Source organism: Malaya genurostris, chromosome 2 (assembly GCF_030247185.1).
Source record: "Malaya genurostris strain Urasoe2022 chromosome 2, Malgen_1.1, whole genome shotgun sequence".
NCBI lineage: Eukaryota > Metazoa > Arthropoda > Insecta > Diptera > Culicidae > Malaya > Malaya genurostris.
Genome location: NC_080571.1, coordinates 278,820,317 through 278,834,695, shown reverse-complemented (window position 1 = coordinate 278,834,695; position 14,379 = coordinate 278,820,317). Strand labels below are relative to the sequence as shown.

At 39.6% G+C, this 14,379-nt stretch overlaps 2 protein-coding genes across 6 annotated transcripts in view; one reads left to right on the top strand and one right to left on the bottom strand.

Moving 5' to 3' along the window:
• The window catches only part of LOC131430237 (rab3 GTPase-activating protein catalytic subunit), a 507,058-nt gene that overhangs the window by 27,601 nt on the left and 465,078 nt on the right, over positions 1-14,379 (bottom strand). The window lies entirely within an intron of this gene.
• The window catches only part of LOC131430239 (leucine-rich repeat and fibronectin type-III domain-containing protein 3), a 461,469-nt gene continuing 459,070 nt past the window's right edge, over positions 11,981-14,379 (top strand). For 2 of the 4 annotated variants that reach the window (XM_058595030.1, XM_058595031.1), the window contains exon 1: positions 11,981-13,524. The gene's annotated coding sequence lies outside the window, so the exon portion shown is untranslated. The remainder of the gene's footprint in view (positions 13,525-14,379) is intronic. The other 2 variants (XM_058595032.1, XM_058595034.1) reach the window with 2 other exon arrangements.

Sequence of the window (14,379 nt, the reverse complement as noted above, 5' to 3'; positions counted from 1 at the left end):
TTTGGTTTTGGCATTGTTAAAGCATAGAGCCGCCTTAAACTTGTTTCAGGATTAAGAAGTATTTAACGAGAGAAACTGATAGGAAATACACAGATGAATGAAACAGCAGACTGAAAATTTGCGAAAAAGTTACCGCAGAGGCGAGACGTGAATCCGTAACTTCTTAAATCCGGGAAAATATTTCTCATAAAAACTAATGGGATTTGTAAAAATGCATTTTTCTAAACAATCTTATGTGTATGTATCTTGTAAAATAAAAATTGCCTTATCACGGAATTAATACAAGCATCAGAGTTGTAACTACAGCAAGACTCAGTTCGGTTTCACATCTCATCCAAGTCAGTCGATAAAACAAAACCGCTTACGTTCGGAACAGAAGAAATCAAGTACAGTATTGTGTAGTGAACAATAGAACGACGAGTGAACCAAACGAACAAAAGCTACCGCCGATACGAAAGAATACAATTGTTGTTGACTTCAGGCAGTGCAAAATTCGACCTTCGATACGAGAACTTGAAGGTTTGCTTAAAGAGCAAATGCATCTTGACATTAAACGTGTCCATTCACTTCAATGCAATGAGACAAATAATGTTGTTTGCATCCAGTTTTATAAAGATTTCCATGCAATTCAATTCGCAAAAGACAATAACAATGTGCACTATGTGGAGCACGAGAACATTAAGTACAACATTCCAGTATATATGGAAGATAGTGCTATAGAAGTGTGTGTACATGATCTTCCCTCAAGCGTCACCGATTCATGTATTCGCAAAACTATGTCCTAATACGGAGAGATTCTCTCTATCGAAAAAGAAAAGTGGAAGAATTTTTTCCCCGGTATTCTAAATGGTGTACGTTTATAACGCATGCGCTTGAAGAGGCCTATACCTTCTTATGTGATTTTCGGTCAAGATTCAAGAATTCTTTGCAAATCACTTGTTACCTATGACCAACCCTAAGCAACCCCAGTACACCTATGACAGTCACCAACAACAGTGAAGCATCCCCTTCAACGAAACCATCCAAAGAACCCCCTATAGAACAAAGTACACCAGCTGCAGTTAACAACTTACCCTCCAACCAACCAGCTAACAATGTACAACAAAGCGCATCTCCAGCAACTAGCAACGAAATCAACAACAATGCGGCAATGGATGACGAGACGAGCCACGAACGAAGTGCCCCTCAATCCTCGCAGTAGGGAAATGGAAGCTCCTCTCCTCCTAGAAAAAGGGTGACAGGGGTGGTTTTAGGAAATTTGAGATCCAACTCAAAAAAAAAATTATTTAGAAAATCGGCTCAATCAGCCACGTAAAGATTGTACGCAAATAGGCCTGAATAAAAATATCTTTTAAATACAGCAAGACTCGAAAATCATTCGAGTATTGTTATGCATTCTTCCACAAACGCAGAATGAAGCTTTTGTAGAATCCTTCCGAGGGTTGAATGTTTTATTAAATGTGCATTTTGGCATCTGCAGCATCCTTTGGAGGATTGTTTGTTTTATGTTATTTATCCACCTCATTCCACTATACATTTCCTCTCCATGTTCATCTTATCCTTCCATTCCCATAAGAAAAATGATGAGAATCTTTGACCAGGCACAAATCTCCAAATAATCAGAGGAACGTGCCATCTGAACTAATTTGTTCTGATCCCTCATATAACTACAGGGTGATTTTTTAAGAGCTTGAGAACTTTTTTAAACAATAAAACGCATAAAATTTGCAAAATCTCATCGGTTCTTTATTTTAAACGTTAGATTGGTACATGACATTTACTTTTTGAAGATAATTTCATTTAAATGTTGACCGCGGCTGCGTCTTAGGTGGTCCATTCGGAAAATCCGCTTTTTTATCGACAAATTTTGTTCAGCGATGAGGCTCATTTCTGGTTGAATGGCTACGTAAATAAGCAAAATTGCCGCATTTGGAGTGAAGAGCAACCAGAAGCCGTTCAAGAACTGCCCATGCATCCCGAAAAATGCACTGTTTGGTGTGGTTTGTACGCTGGTGGAATCATTGGACCGTATTTTTTCAAAGATGCTGTTGGACGCAACGTTACAGTGAATGGCGATCGCTATCGTTCGATGCTAACAAACTTTTTGTTGCCGAAAATGGAAGAACTGAACTTGGTTGACATGTGGTTTCAACAAGATGGCGCTACATGCCACACAGCTCGCGATTCTATGGCCATTTTGAGGGAAAACTTCGGAGAACAATTCATCTCAAGAAATGGACCGGTAAGTTGGCCACCAAGATCATGCGATTTGACGCCTTTAGACTATTTTTTGTGGGGCTACGTCAAGTCTAAAGTCTACAGAAATAAGCCAGTAACTATTCCAGCTTTGGAAGACAACATTTCCGAAGAAATTCGGGCTATTCCGGCCGAAATGCTCGAAAAAGTTGCCCAAAATTGGACTTTCCGAATGGACCACCTAAGACGCAGCCGCGGTCAACATTTAAATGAAATTATCTTCAAAAAGTAAATGTCATGTACCAATCTAACGTTTAAAATAAAGAACCGATGAGATTTTGCAAATTTTATGCGTTTTATTGTTTAAAAAAGTTCTCAAGCTCTTAAAAAATCACCCTATATAACAGGACTCGAAAATCATTCGAGAACAACGAAAAGTTTAAGATTTTCAGTACATTTTATTTTAAAACCGCTGTATCTCGAAAACGTTAGCTTTCAGCGATATTTTGTTGCAATCCTTTTTTATTTGAAATTTGACATTTTTTTAATCGGGTCAGAAAACATTGAAAAAGATAGTTTTACAATTTTCAAAAATCTTCCTTTTTGTCCTTTATTCCTCTATCCTGGCCCAAATTTCAACTTTATCTGCGTTAAATCTATTTTTGAACGATTCAAAATTCAAGAAAATTTTCAAACCGATTAACAATAGAGATCTAGTATCATCTCGAAAATATTTTTAAAGAATTGACAATGGAACTCAGACAAATTTCGAAATTTCCGAAATCGAATGTTTTTTTTTTCATTTTTCAATTGCATGAAACGTAGAGATCTCGTGTCATATAAAAAAAAATTAAATCGACTCTCTGGAAAAGTTTTGAAATTTTCGAAATAGAAAATTCTCTTTTTTTATGCCAAATGTCTATCATTGCCTGAAACTTTAAGATCCAGTGACTACTCAAAAACTTTTATTGGAAAAAAATCAACTCTGGTAGTCAGAAATCTCGAAAATTGTTTTTTCATGCCAAATGTCTTAGAATTTCATAAAATGTCGAGATCTGGTTTTAAGGTAATTTTTAAATATTTTACATTAAAAAGAAACTTAGTATCTCGGAAATCTCAAAATTTCCAGAGCCGTCTTTTTTTTAAATAAGTTTTTCGAGATGACACTAGATCGCGCCGTATCAGACAATTCTAAGGCATTTGGTATCAAAAAAGTACGGGTGTGTTATGTCAGAGACATAACTGGATGTCGCGAGTACGAATAAAACTGACACGATTTCTTTATACTTTCGAATTCGAATTAATAGTTGATCGATTGTGTGAATTGTGAAACTTTCCCCATTTTCACTACTAGAATTTTAAACGATTTTTGACGTCGATTATCTCATTTCGGATTTACATATTTCATTGAGAGAAACTATCAAGATACTGTACAGGATTCATTTCTGCATTTTGGAAGGACCAAATTTGGGAATTCTCTACGATATTTATCACAGTTCGGACCATTTTTCTCGAACGATTTTTGCACAGCGAAAAGTGCACGAAGCAAATCAAATTATTTTGAGTTTTCACTAAACTGGTAATTTTTACCTTCGATTTGCAACAAGTAATCTTAATGATTCGTTAGATAACATTTAGAGCCATTAGAACGGCTGATTTTATATAATGTTGTTCACTTTTCGTTTCTTGTTTTCTCTCTCTCTCCAATGCAAACGACCAGCAGCTGAAGCAATCGTTCTTGCTTGAATTGAAACTAGCTTTGGGTACAAACCGACTCATCCACTCGCAGGTCCAAATGATGCGAAACTGGTTTAATACGTCTTCTCGCCTTGACGACCGGAAGGCAAATGAGAACTACGACGTGAGCGTTTGAGGTTCTTAACCACGCAGAAGATGCGCTCTCCGATGCCGCTGTTTGAATGCGTCTGCTCGCCCGACGTCTGCTTCCATCCAACGCACAAGAAGAAATGATCGATTTTCGACCACGGTTTCCCTTTATGCGCATTCAGTTGAAGATATGTGCCTGACTACCTCAAAATCGTTTTCGTTGCGCGAAAACTTAATTTTTGAGTTTTTGTGGTTATGTTACACTATTCAAAATATTATCCTAAATTCCTGATCATGTTTTTGATGAAATAGTGAAAGAACTATGTTGCTGCCATTAATACAAGTCGAGATATTCACGATTAAGTTCTGCCCATTCTTACATATGGCTAATTTTGAAAAGGCGCCCCATAATAAAGTAAGTCGTATTCACGACAAAATGGGCCGTATAGAGTACAATAAAATAAAATTTCGGATAATTGGGAGTATTATTATGATTCTAAAAAGATTCGATTTGAAGAATTCTGAAATGAGGAACTGGATCTGAGTTCAAGAACTAAACTCAGAACTTAGAACAGACTCAGAATTTAGTTGGATTTTAGTTATAGAACTACAATTTCGTGACTGAAATCAGTTCCGAAATCATTTTCCAGAATTCTGCTCAGCACGCAGACACTGAATTCTAAACCCATATTCCGGAACTAAGCTCTGAAACATGAAGACGATTTTTCACCATGACTACCAAAATTGGTTGTATAGAGTACAGTAAAGTAAAATTCCGCATAATTCTTCAGGAGTATTATTATGGTTCTAAAAAGAACCGAATACAAGAAGTCTGGAATAAAGAACGGGACCTTGAGTTCAAGAACTAAATTTAGAACCAATAACAGACTCAGAATCCAGTTTCAATTCTAGAACTACAATTTCGAAACTCAAATCAGTTCCGGAATACAGTTCCAGAATCCAGTTTCAGCACGCAGGCTCTGAACTTTAAACCTATATTGCGGAGCTAAAATCTGAAAATTGAATTTCTCGTTACGACTACCGAAAAGCAAATAAGAGTTGCGACCTGAGCGTTTGAGGTTTTAACCACGTAGAAGGTGCACTCTACGTCGCTGCCGGTTGATGATTTCACTCTTACGACGTCTGCTTCCTTCGAACGCACGAAAAGAAATGATCGATTTTCGACCACGGTTTCCCTTTATGCGCATTGAGTTGAAGATATGTGCCTGACTACCTCAAAATCGTCGTCCTTGCGTGAAAAACCCTAGCAAAAGTAAAGAGTTTTCCGCGTTCTTTTCAAAGTTTGAGAAAAGTTCATTTTTGAGTTGTTTGTGGTTATCTCACACTGTTCAATATATTATCCTAGATTCCTGATCATATTTTTGATGAAATAGCGAAAGGATTAGGATACTGCCATTAATACAACTCGAGATATTCACGATTAAGTTCTGCCCATTCTTTCAGATGGCTAACTTTGAAAAGGCGCCCCACAGTAAAGTAAGTCGTATTCACGACAAAATGTCTACCACAATGTCACCTCTGATAAAAGTTATCCAGCACTCGATGATCGAGGTAATTCAGCATCTCAAATAATCAAAACTCCGACAAAAATCATGCAAGGCGAACGGCGCATAAAATCCACCGAAGGCTGATGAGCATATAATCTTTTTCCACGTCACAAATGAACCGCACAGAATGCAAGTCAAGTGATTTAATACAAATTTCGATTGTGTGAAGAGGCTTAAATAGTCGCGCCTCTATTAGGGAGCTATGAGTACGGCTTGGTAAACGGCTTGGACTATTATAGATTGTTCGTTATTTATTAATGTTTCGACCATCTACTATCTCAAACAGTTGATTTAGTTCGAATCGATGCAAGCTGACCACTGTTTGCACTTTTTTTTTGTATTTTGAATTCCATTCCTATATAGAATTCAAAGAGTAGTCCTACGTCAAAACGTGCGATATCAGTGCAGTGGATAAGGAGTGTATCGAAAATAAGCTATCCACATACAAAAACTCACTTTCAAGGATCACATTGAAGGAATCCAGGCAAAGTGTAATAAATATATTAAATGTTTATATCCTCTTATAAACAGAAATTCTGAGCTCTGTCTAAAAAACAAATTGTTAATTTATAAACAAATTTTCAGACCAGCCATGCTTTATGCAGTACCAATTTGGTCGAGTTGTTTTTCCACTAGGAAGAAAACGCTTCAAAGGATTCAGAATAAAATTCTGAAAATGATTTTGAAGTCCTCCCTGGTTTAGTACAAATGAGTTAAACAGACTCACAAATATAGAACCATTAGATGTAATGTCACATAATATTATAAGCAAATTCCGACAAAAATCGATGCAATCTTCAATTGAATCGATTCGCTCTCTGTATTAGTTAGTAGGTTAATATATAAGTTCCATTTCCCCATTACACAATACAAGTAGGTTTAGAATTTTCCCTACACAAAAATCTCAGAATTGCGGAAGCAAATGATGTCCTCATGGTAACAACCAAATCATATATATGATAGGGCTGAAAAGTCACTACTTGTTGCTGAACACCCAATTAAAATCTTAATAATTTAATTTTAACTCATATTCCAATAAATAGTCATTAAAAAAAAGCTATCCACATACATTTGTGTTGTACGGATGTATTTGTGATGGTTTTTTATGCTCTGATAACAGCATACTGTGCGTTTGGCTATCAGCTTTCGCTTGTTTACTTGTTCGTGCGGTTGAAATTCTGCGTTTTCAAAATGTCGCGTATTGAAAAGGAAGTGATAATTAAGGTTCTGGACACATGGCCAAGTGAGAAGGGTATTACTATGCGAAAATTGTCGAAGCAGTTTGGAATTCATCATGCCAATATTAAAACCATCATTAATAAGTCTGGGGTACGCTATTCGTTGGATGAGCTACCAGGGAGAGGCAGAAAACACGGTTCTTCCAACCCGAAACTGGACCAGAAAGTGGAATATCTAATCATGAAGAACAAATCAATATCAATACGTGATTTGGCCAAAAAAGCACGAACGAGTGTCGGAATGATCCAACGTATCAAGAGGCGAAATCACCTGAAAACCTGCAAGAAGCAGAAAATCTCGAAACAAAGTGTAGAAGAGATAAAACGAGCAGCAACAAGGGCCCGGAAATTGTATTCGCGTCTTTCGCAGTGTCCGGATGCATGCGTTTTGATGGGCAATGAGACTTTTGTAAAGGAGGACTCAAAAATCCTTCCATGTCCACAATACTCTACTGTCGTCGTTGGGGGAGGATGTGAGCGATGCGGACAGGTCGATTCTAGTGGAGAAATTCGGTCAAAAGGTACTGGTATGGCAAGCAATATGCTCCTGTGGTTTGAAGTCAACAATTACACTACCGGAACTATGAATGCAAAAATCCATCGATCTGAGTGTCTCCAGAAGAGATTGCTGCCTTTATATAAGAGGCTTAGAACACCTCCACTGTTTTGGCTGGATTTAGCGTCTGCTCACTATGCCAATACTACTCTCAATTGGCTTGCGGAAAAGGGTATAAATTTCGTTGAGAAAAATATCAATCCATCAAATTGTCCTCAGTTTCGACTCATCAAACGTTACTGGGACAATTGCCCAAGGGTCTTCAAGAAGACTGGTAAGGCAGCTGGGAACATACAGGAGTTCAGACAAATTTGGGCTCAAGCGTTCACAAAATACGATGCAACACTTGTCCGGAACTTGATGAAGAGCGTTCGATCAAAAATTCGAAAATTCGTGAAAGGAAAAACTCAAATTTCATCCGGTTTTCATTATGCTCAAGTTTAACCTCGTACAATAAAGGATCAGTTTTTAGTTTGAATAAAATATCGTTGTTCATCATAATTTGAAAGAAAAAATTGTGCATAGCTTATATTCGATACACTCCTTAGTATTCCAGAAATCAACGCACTTACACATTTGATTTAATTTGGATCTCCCAATAGCCAATTTTCCGGAATGTAAATCCTTTTCAGGGAGGAAAGGGAACCTTTCCAATGGCTTCTGAAAAATCTAATTTTTGTTCTTCAAGAAGTTCGAATTTGGTAGGGTCAATCCAATAGGCGGTTCTGTATTCTAAATGATTGTACAGGGTCCGGCACTCGAAGTGTAACCAACTTCAGACCGCTCGCGCAGCTGACGCACGGGCATCAGCTCTCTAGAAATTTGCTAAATGACAGTTCGGAGTTGTATTGTTTACAAGCGCAAGAAAGCATTTTGCCAAAAGTGAACGGCAAAAAAAAATCTTGACTTGAGAGAGCGAAGGAGTTGCTTCGTTTGGCCGAAAGCGGTCAATTTCCGAACATTGTATTTTCTGACGAGAAAATTTTTCCAATTGAGCAATTCGAAACCTCTCAAAACGATAGGGTTTACTTGACCGACCGTTCATACGAGAATTTGAGTCATCGATTGGCCATCAGGAGGCAGCACCCGCAACAGATAATGGTTTGGGCCGCTGTAACCGCAGATGGGCGCTCTCCAATCGTTTTCATCGAGCCTGGCGTCAAGGTAAATGCGACATATTATCGGGAAAGTATTCTGGAGGTTGCTTTGAAGCCGTGGGCAGACAAACATTTCGGTGGCAGACCATGGACGTTTCAGCAGGACTCGGCACCGTCTCACAAAGCTCGAGTGAACCAAGAATGGCTGAAAAACAACGTTCCGAACTTCATCACGTCCACACAATGGGTCTCGAATTCACCAGATGCGAATCCAATTGATTATTCTCTTTGGGCCATTTTGGAAAGCAAAGTCCGAACTAAAAGATACACCAGTCTCGAGGCGCTGAAAAAAGTTATTGTCCGCGAGTGGGCCAAAATACCTGCAAGTCACATTCGGGCAGCTTGCGATTCGTTTTTTGACCGTCTCAAGGCCATAGTCAAGGCAAAAGGTGGTCATATCGAGCAAAAGTGAATTGATTCTGAATTTTGTATTATTTTTACACATTTTGTACTTTGAATTAAGTAAAAGTAATTTTCCAAACTGAATTTATGGCCTTTTTAATTGGTTACACTTCGAGTGCCGGACCCTGTAGAATTGCATTTTCATTGCAAGAAATTAATGTTTTCATAAAGTAATTGAACAATTTTTCACCAAATCGATCATGTTTTGGCGCCCCTGGATGTTAGCACCCAACGCGGTCGCCTCACTCGCCCCACCCTCACTCGCCCCACCCTCACTCGACCCACCCTCACTACGGCACTGATCAAAGCAACCACTTTGTGATTCATACGAGCGTTTTGCCTTTCTCTATAGAAAGGTATTAGAATTGCTGGAAAAACCGACTTTCGAACGGAGCCTCGGAGACCCATAGTGTTATATACCATTCGACTCAGTTCGTCGAGATCGGAAAATGTCTGTGTGTGTGTGTATGTATGTGCACTTTTCGAAGATATTTGAACGCGCTCAATTTTCTCAGAGATGGCTGAACCGATTTGAACAAACTTGGGCTCGTTTGAAAGCTACTGTCGGGCCATTGATCAAGTTCGAAGATCAAATGGCTGTGACTTTTGGTTCCGGATATATGATTGTATAAGTGACGTAACCGACAAAAAGCGTTGTATTTGAACGCGCTCAAATTTCTCAGAGATGGCTGAGCCGATTTTAACAAACTCGGGCTCGTTTGAAAGCTACTGTCGCACCATTGATCAAGTTCGAAGATCAAATGGCTGTGAGTTTTGGTTCCGAAGATATGATTGTATAAGTGACGTAACCGACAAAAAGCGTTGTATTTGAACGCGCTCAATTTTCTCAGAGATGGCTGAACCGATTTTAACAAACTTGGGCTCGTTTGAAAGCTACTGTCGGGCCATTGATCAAGTACAAAGATCAAATGGCTATGACTTTTGAGTCCGGAGATATGATTGTATAAGTGACGTAACCGACAAAAAGCGTTGTATTTGAACGCGCTCAAATTTCTCAGAGATGGCTGAACCGATTTTAACAAACTCGGGCTCGTTTGAAAGCTACTGTCAGGCCATTGATCAAGTTCGAAGATCAAATGGCTGTGAGTTTTGGTTCCGAAGATATGATTGTATAAGTGACGTAACCGACAAAAAGCGTTGTATTTGAACGCGCTCAATTTTCTCAGAGATGGCTGATCCGATTTTAACAAACTTGGGCTCGTTTGAAAGCTACTGTCGGGCCGTTGATCAGGTTCGAAGATCAAATGGTTGTGACTTTTGGTTCCAGATATATGATGGTATAAGTGACGTAACCGACAAAACACGTTGATTTTTACCGCTCTTATATATATAAGGGTGCCAAAATTTTGGGATCAACTCTATTTTCGTAAAGTTCTAGTGCTCAAAAGTTTAAGCACCTCGAAAAAAGCCTTCATGCAAAATTTGACCTAAATCGGACATGCTGCCCGGTGGTAAAGGTTTGACAATTTTCGATCTTGAAAAAGCACCATAGGGGGGAGTACATGAAATTTCCAAAATCGAAAATTTTTTTTGATGCCAAAACTCTTAAAACTGCATAAAACATCGAAATTTAGTGTCATCTCGAAAAAAATTTATTTTGAAAAAATCAACTTTCTGGGACTTCATATTTTTTCTAAGTCCCAAAAAGTCGATTTTTTAAAAAAAATTTTTTTTCGAGATGACACTAAATCTCGACGTTTCATGCAATTCTAAGTCTTTTGGCATCAAAAATTTTTTTTCGATTTCGAAAATTTCATGTACTCCCCCCTATGGTGATTTTTCAAGATATATGAAAATTCCACTAAGTGGACTAAGAAGGCTTTTTTTAGATTAGCATCACTGATTACAAATAGTCAACGCAAATGTCAAGCACTAATTTGGAAAAATGATGTTGACTGTGTGACATAAACACTGAAGCATGCTTTTGTGAACTACTCGAATCAATCTGAATCAATTAGTTTCGAAATTAGTATCCGAAATTATTTAATAAAATTATGAAATACATTTTCATGAGACTGTTATGAAAGAAGAGAAAGGCAGTATCACACCACTAGGTGGATTAAGAAGGGTTTTTGTGATATGAGTTTAGGATCACTAGTCAAGTCGCGGAAAAAAACAAAATCAAAATCTTGACATTACATTTCTTTTGTAGAATTTGGCCTTTCTGTTTCAACAGACTTCGTAGCTGATTCTTAGCGTACAGAATCATTGCATGGTTAGTAATACGATAGTATTGACACTAAGAATCCTTCCAGGCCGGGACTCGAACATATGACAACTGGCTTGTAAGACGAGCGCCCAATGCATTAAACCACCATCCCGGGAAGCTTGAGTCGCGGTTTTGCTCCTTTCAATTAATGGTTTTCCCTTGAATCGATTTCCAATTCAACATATCGAAACTAATCAAACAAAAGAAAATTTCATCCAATTCAGTTCAGTAGAAAAATCTATCGATTATTTTGCCAGCCCACATTTTCGATGCTCGAAAATGTTATTGCAAGCAAATCAAAACGGTCAACTGGATGCAGCAAGAGACGGCAATGTTTTGACAACCTTCCACAATCCGGGACACAAAGCTCTCACCAAAACGTTCGAAGCAGAGTGAGTAAAATAACTGTTATTTGAAAACACTTGCCTATCCTAACAACAAGCATTACCACCAACACACAGACAAAAAGACCGCTCACCGGCACAAAACGAAACTCTCGCGGGAGCTCGTCGGAGCAGACAGAGAACCAACCAACAACACACGAGAGCGTAGCAGCATAAACACCCCAACGGTTCTCAAAGCTTACGGTACCGCAACCGACCGGGTCGCCCCCTTCTTTCCGGTTGGGTGTGCGGAAGGCGGACGACGACGGTGCGGATACGAAGCGCATTCACAACAAAAATGCTACTACTACTGCTGCTGCTGCTGTTGCTGCTGTTGGTACCGACTGCCTGGCCGGAGATCTGTATATGCTCCGGCATAGATAGCATTAGCCCAAACGATACCAACCGACCGTACCGAGCGAATTACGGCTGGTGTGCATGGTTCAAACGTAAATCTTACGCCAAGCCAGAAACTTGTGTGTCGAGCGGCACTCCGTAACTTTGGACTGTAGAAAACTGTTGGTCGATTGGTCGTTCGGTTGGTCGTTCTAAGAGCTAAGCGAAGCCGAGTCCAGTTTATGTAGAACACGCCGGGCACTCACGTTCCTCCTCACCACGGATAGATCGACGAAGATCTGCAGCAGCAGAGCAGAGTGCTGGCACGATCGGAGAGTGATTTTTCAACAATCGTTCCTTTTGCTTGCTTTCTTCTTCGGCGGGCACTTCTTTGCGACGAGGCTACCGCCGGAGGAACCATTGGAGTTGGTGTTGTAGTACGCGCATTCCGCGACCAGTTGCAGCCCGCTGCCGTGAAGCAGATCGCGTTAGTCACCTGTGAACGCTTGAATCTGACACACCGTTTGTCAAGGTAAAACATGTGAATGCTCGCGCGCGCGTGTCTCGATTTCTGAACATTCTTGCCTGACGATTACCGATTTGGATTTGGTTGAAACGAACGGGATCAGTTCCAATTAGTGTGCTTGTTTTGGTTCGAGTTTCGTTGGAAGTTGGAAGTCAGGATTCGGACTTGATCCCGGATGTTCTAGGGGATGCCCCCGAGTCCGTTTGAACTTTGCGTGTTTGTCGAGTTGTGTTCAACGGGGATAGGATTAGCAACGATTTTGGATGCCCCAAGCACCAAGTGAAGTGGTACAACGTTTGCGGCCTGGGGGAAGCAAAAAATAAAAGTGTGCTTATGATCGAAGAAAGTGCCGTTAGATTTTTGCGCCGTTGCAGATTGTGAATGACGCACCGTGAGACGTTAATGTGAGTGCGCCGTGTGGAATCTGAATGCGCCGTAATTTTGTAAATACTTCCAATAATTTAATCCATCAGTGTAGATAATTTGGGTGGATTTTCCCTCTTCGAAAAGAGAAGGGACTGTGCAATCTTTTGACGGCAGTGCTTCGCGTAAATTGACCGACCAGAGGTGAGATGGGGATTTAAATTTATGCCGAAAACGGACGAAGGAAATTATCATGCCCATGTAAGAGGGGCCATTGTGTCAAATTAGTGAATGACTTCTGGATGATAAAATAGTTCGAGTTTCACATCAAATTTAACACGTTGTAAATTTCTGCATCCCCGATGGTGTGTCTTCTGCTGGGAGTTGACCCACTTTGTTTTCCACCGAGCGAGTGGAGCACAAGCATAATACTTAGATCCGTACATGGAGTGAAATAGAGTGCGACTAAAACATACATTTGCAGTCCGAAGGAAAGTATCTTGTGCGGAGCCCCCCAATGAAGTAATTGATATGATAAAACATACGAGTGGAAACAAGTGAACTACGTCGAAGAAAGAAAAGATTAACAGTTAATTGGAAAACAACGAAGTGTGAGGATTCCCCGTGAAGTAAAAGCATAGTGAAACGTGGTGGTTGTCAAAATTTGTACATTGTGGACGGACCGGATCTGGATCAGCGCTGAAACCTGGAGACCGATAGCCGAAGGAATTGAAATTGAGGTGTATGTGTTATCTGCTTCTTTTTTTTTCTTTCATCGTTAATTACTATTATTGCACCATCCATCTTCCGATCCGTGGTCGGCCAGCTGCTGTCGACTGACTTTTGGCGGTTTGTAATTTCGAATTGTCGGTCAACTCCCAATTAGCGGCGAGGAGTTACGGAACGGGGAGTGTTGAACAAAATAGAAAAAAAATAATAATAAGTAAAATGAAAGCCGGTCAACTCTATTGCCGGATCGGATCGGGTCGGGCAGATTTCGAACGACCCAGATCGAAAGGGTTTGTTTTCCACAACGTGAGCTGGCTTAGTAGCTCGCAGATAGTAGTATGGGCCAGAACAACTTCTGTTCCCCTTTCCCCGTTGAGCCGATTTAGCTCGAGAGTTTTGCGGAGAGGAAAGAGTTTACAGTACGACAGGACATTTGCTCACCACCCGTGTAGAAAGTAGGATTAAGTTGGGAATGTGTTGGTGCGAGCTATGTTTGGCGAGAGACTTGAGTTCTGTGCTTGGAGAACCGGAGGTCCTAACGTTGGGTGGAGTTCTTGGGCGAATTAGTGCCGCGAAAGGTTCGCAATTTGTTGGACCAGCCAGAGTACTTATGGTTCCGTTATGAAGGAATATGATTCCTTCGAGTGTTTTTTCTGGGGTCTTTGATTAAAAATTAGTTTTTTCATTCGTCCGAAATTTTATTAACTCACATTTATAATCCCATTGAAGAAGCATGCTTTCAATTATTATTATTTTAAATTTATTCGAAAAATCAATCAGGAAAACTCCGTTTAGAATTAAATTTATTTATAGTATAGTTGTTAGATGAACACAAAATTCTTCTGCGAATATATTTAATGTACTTTTG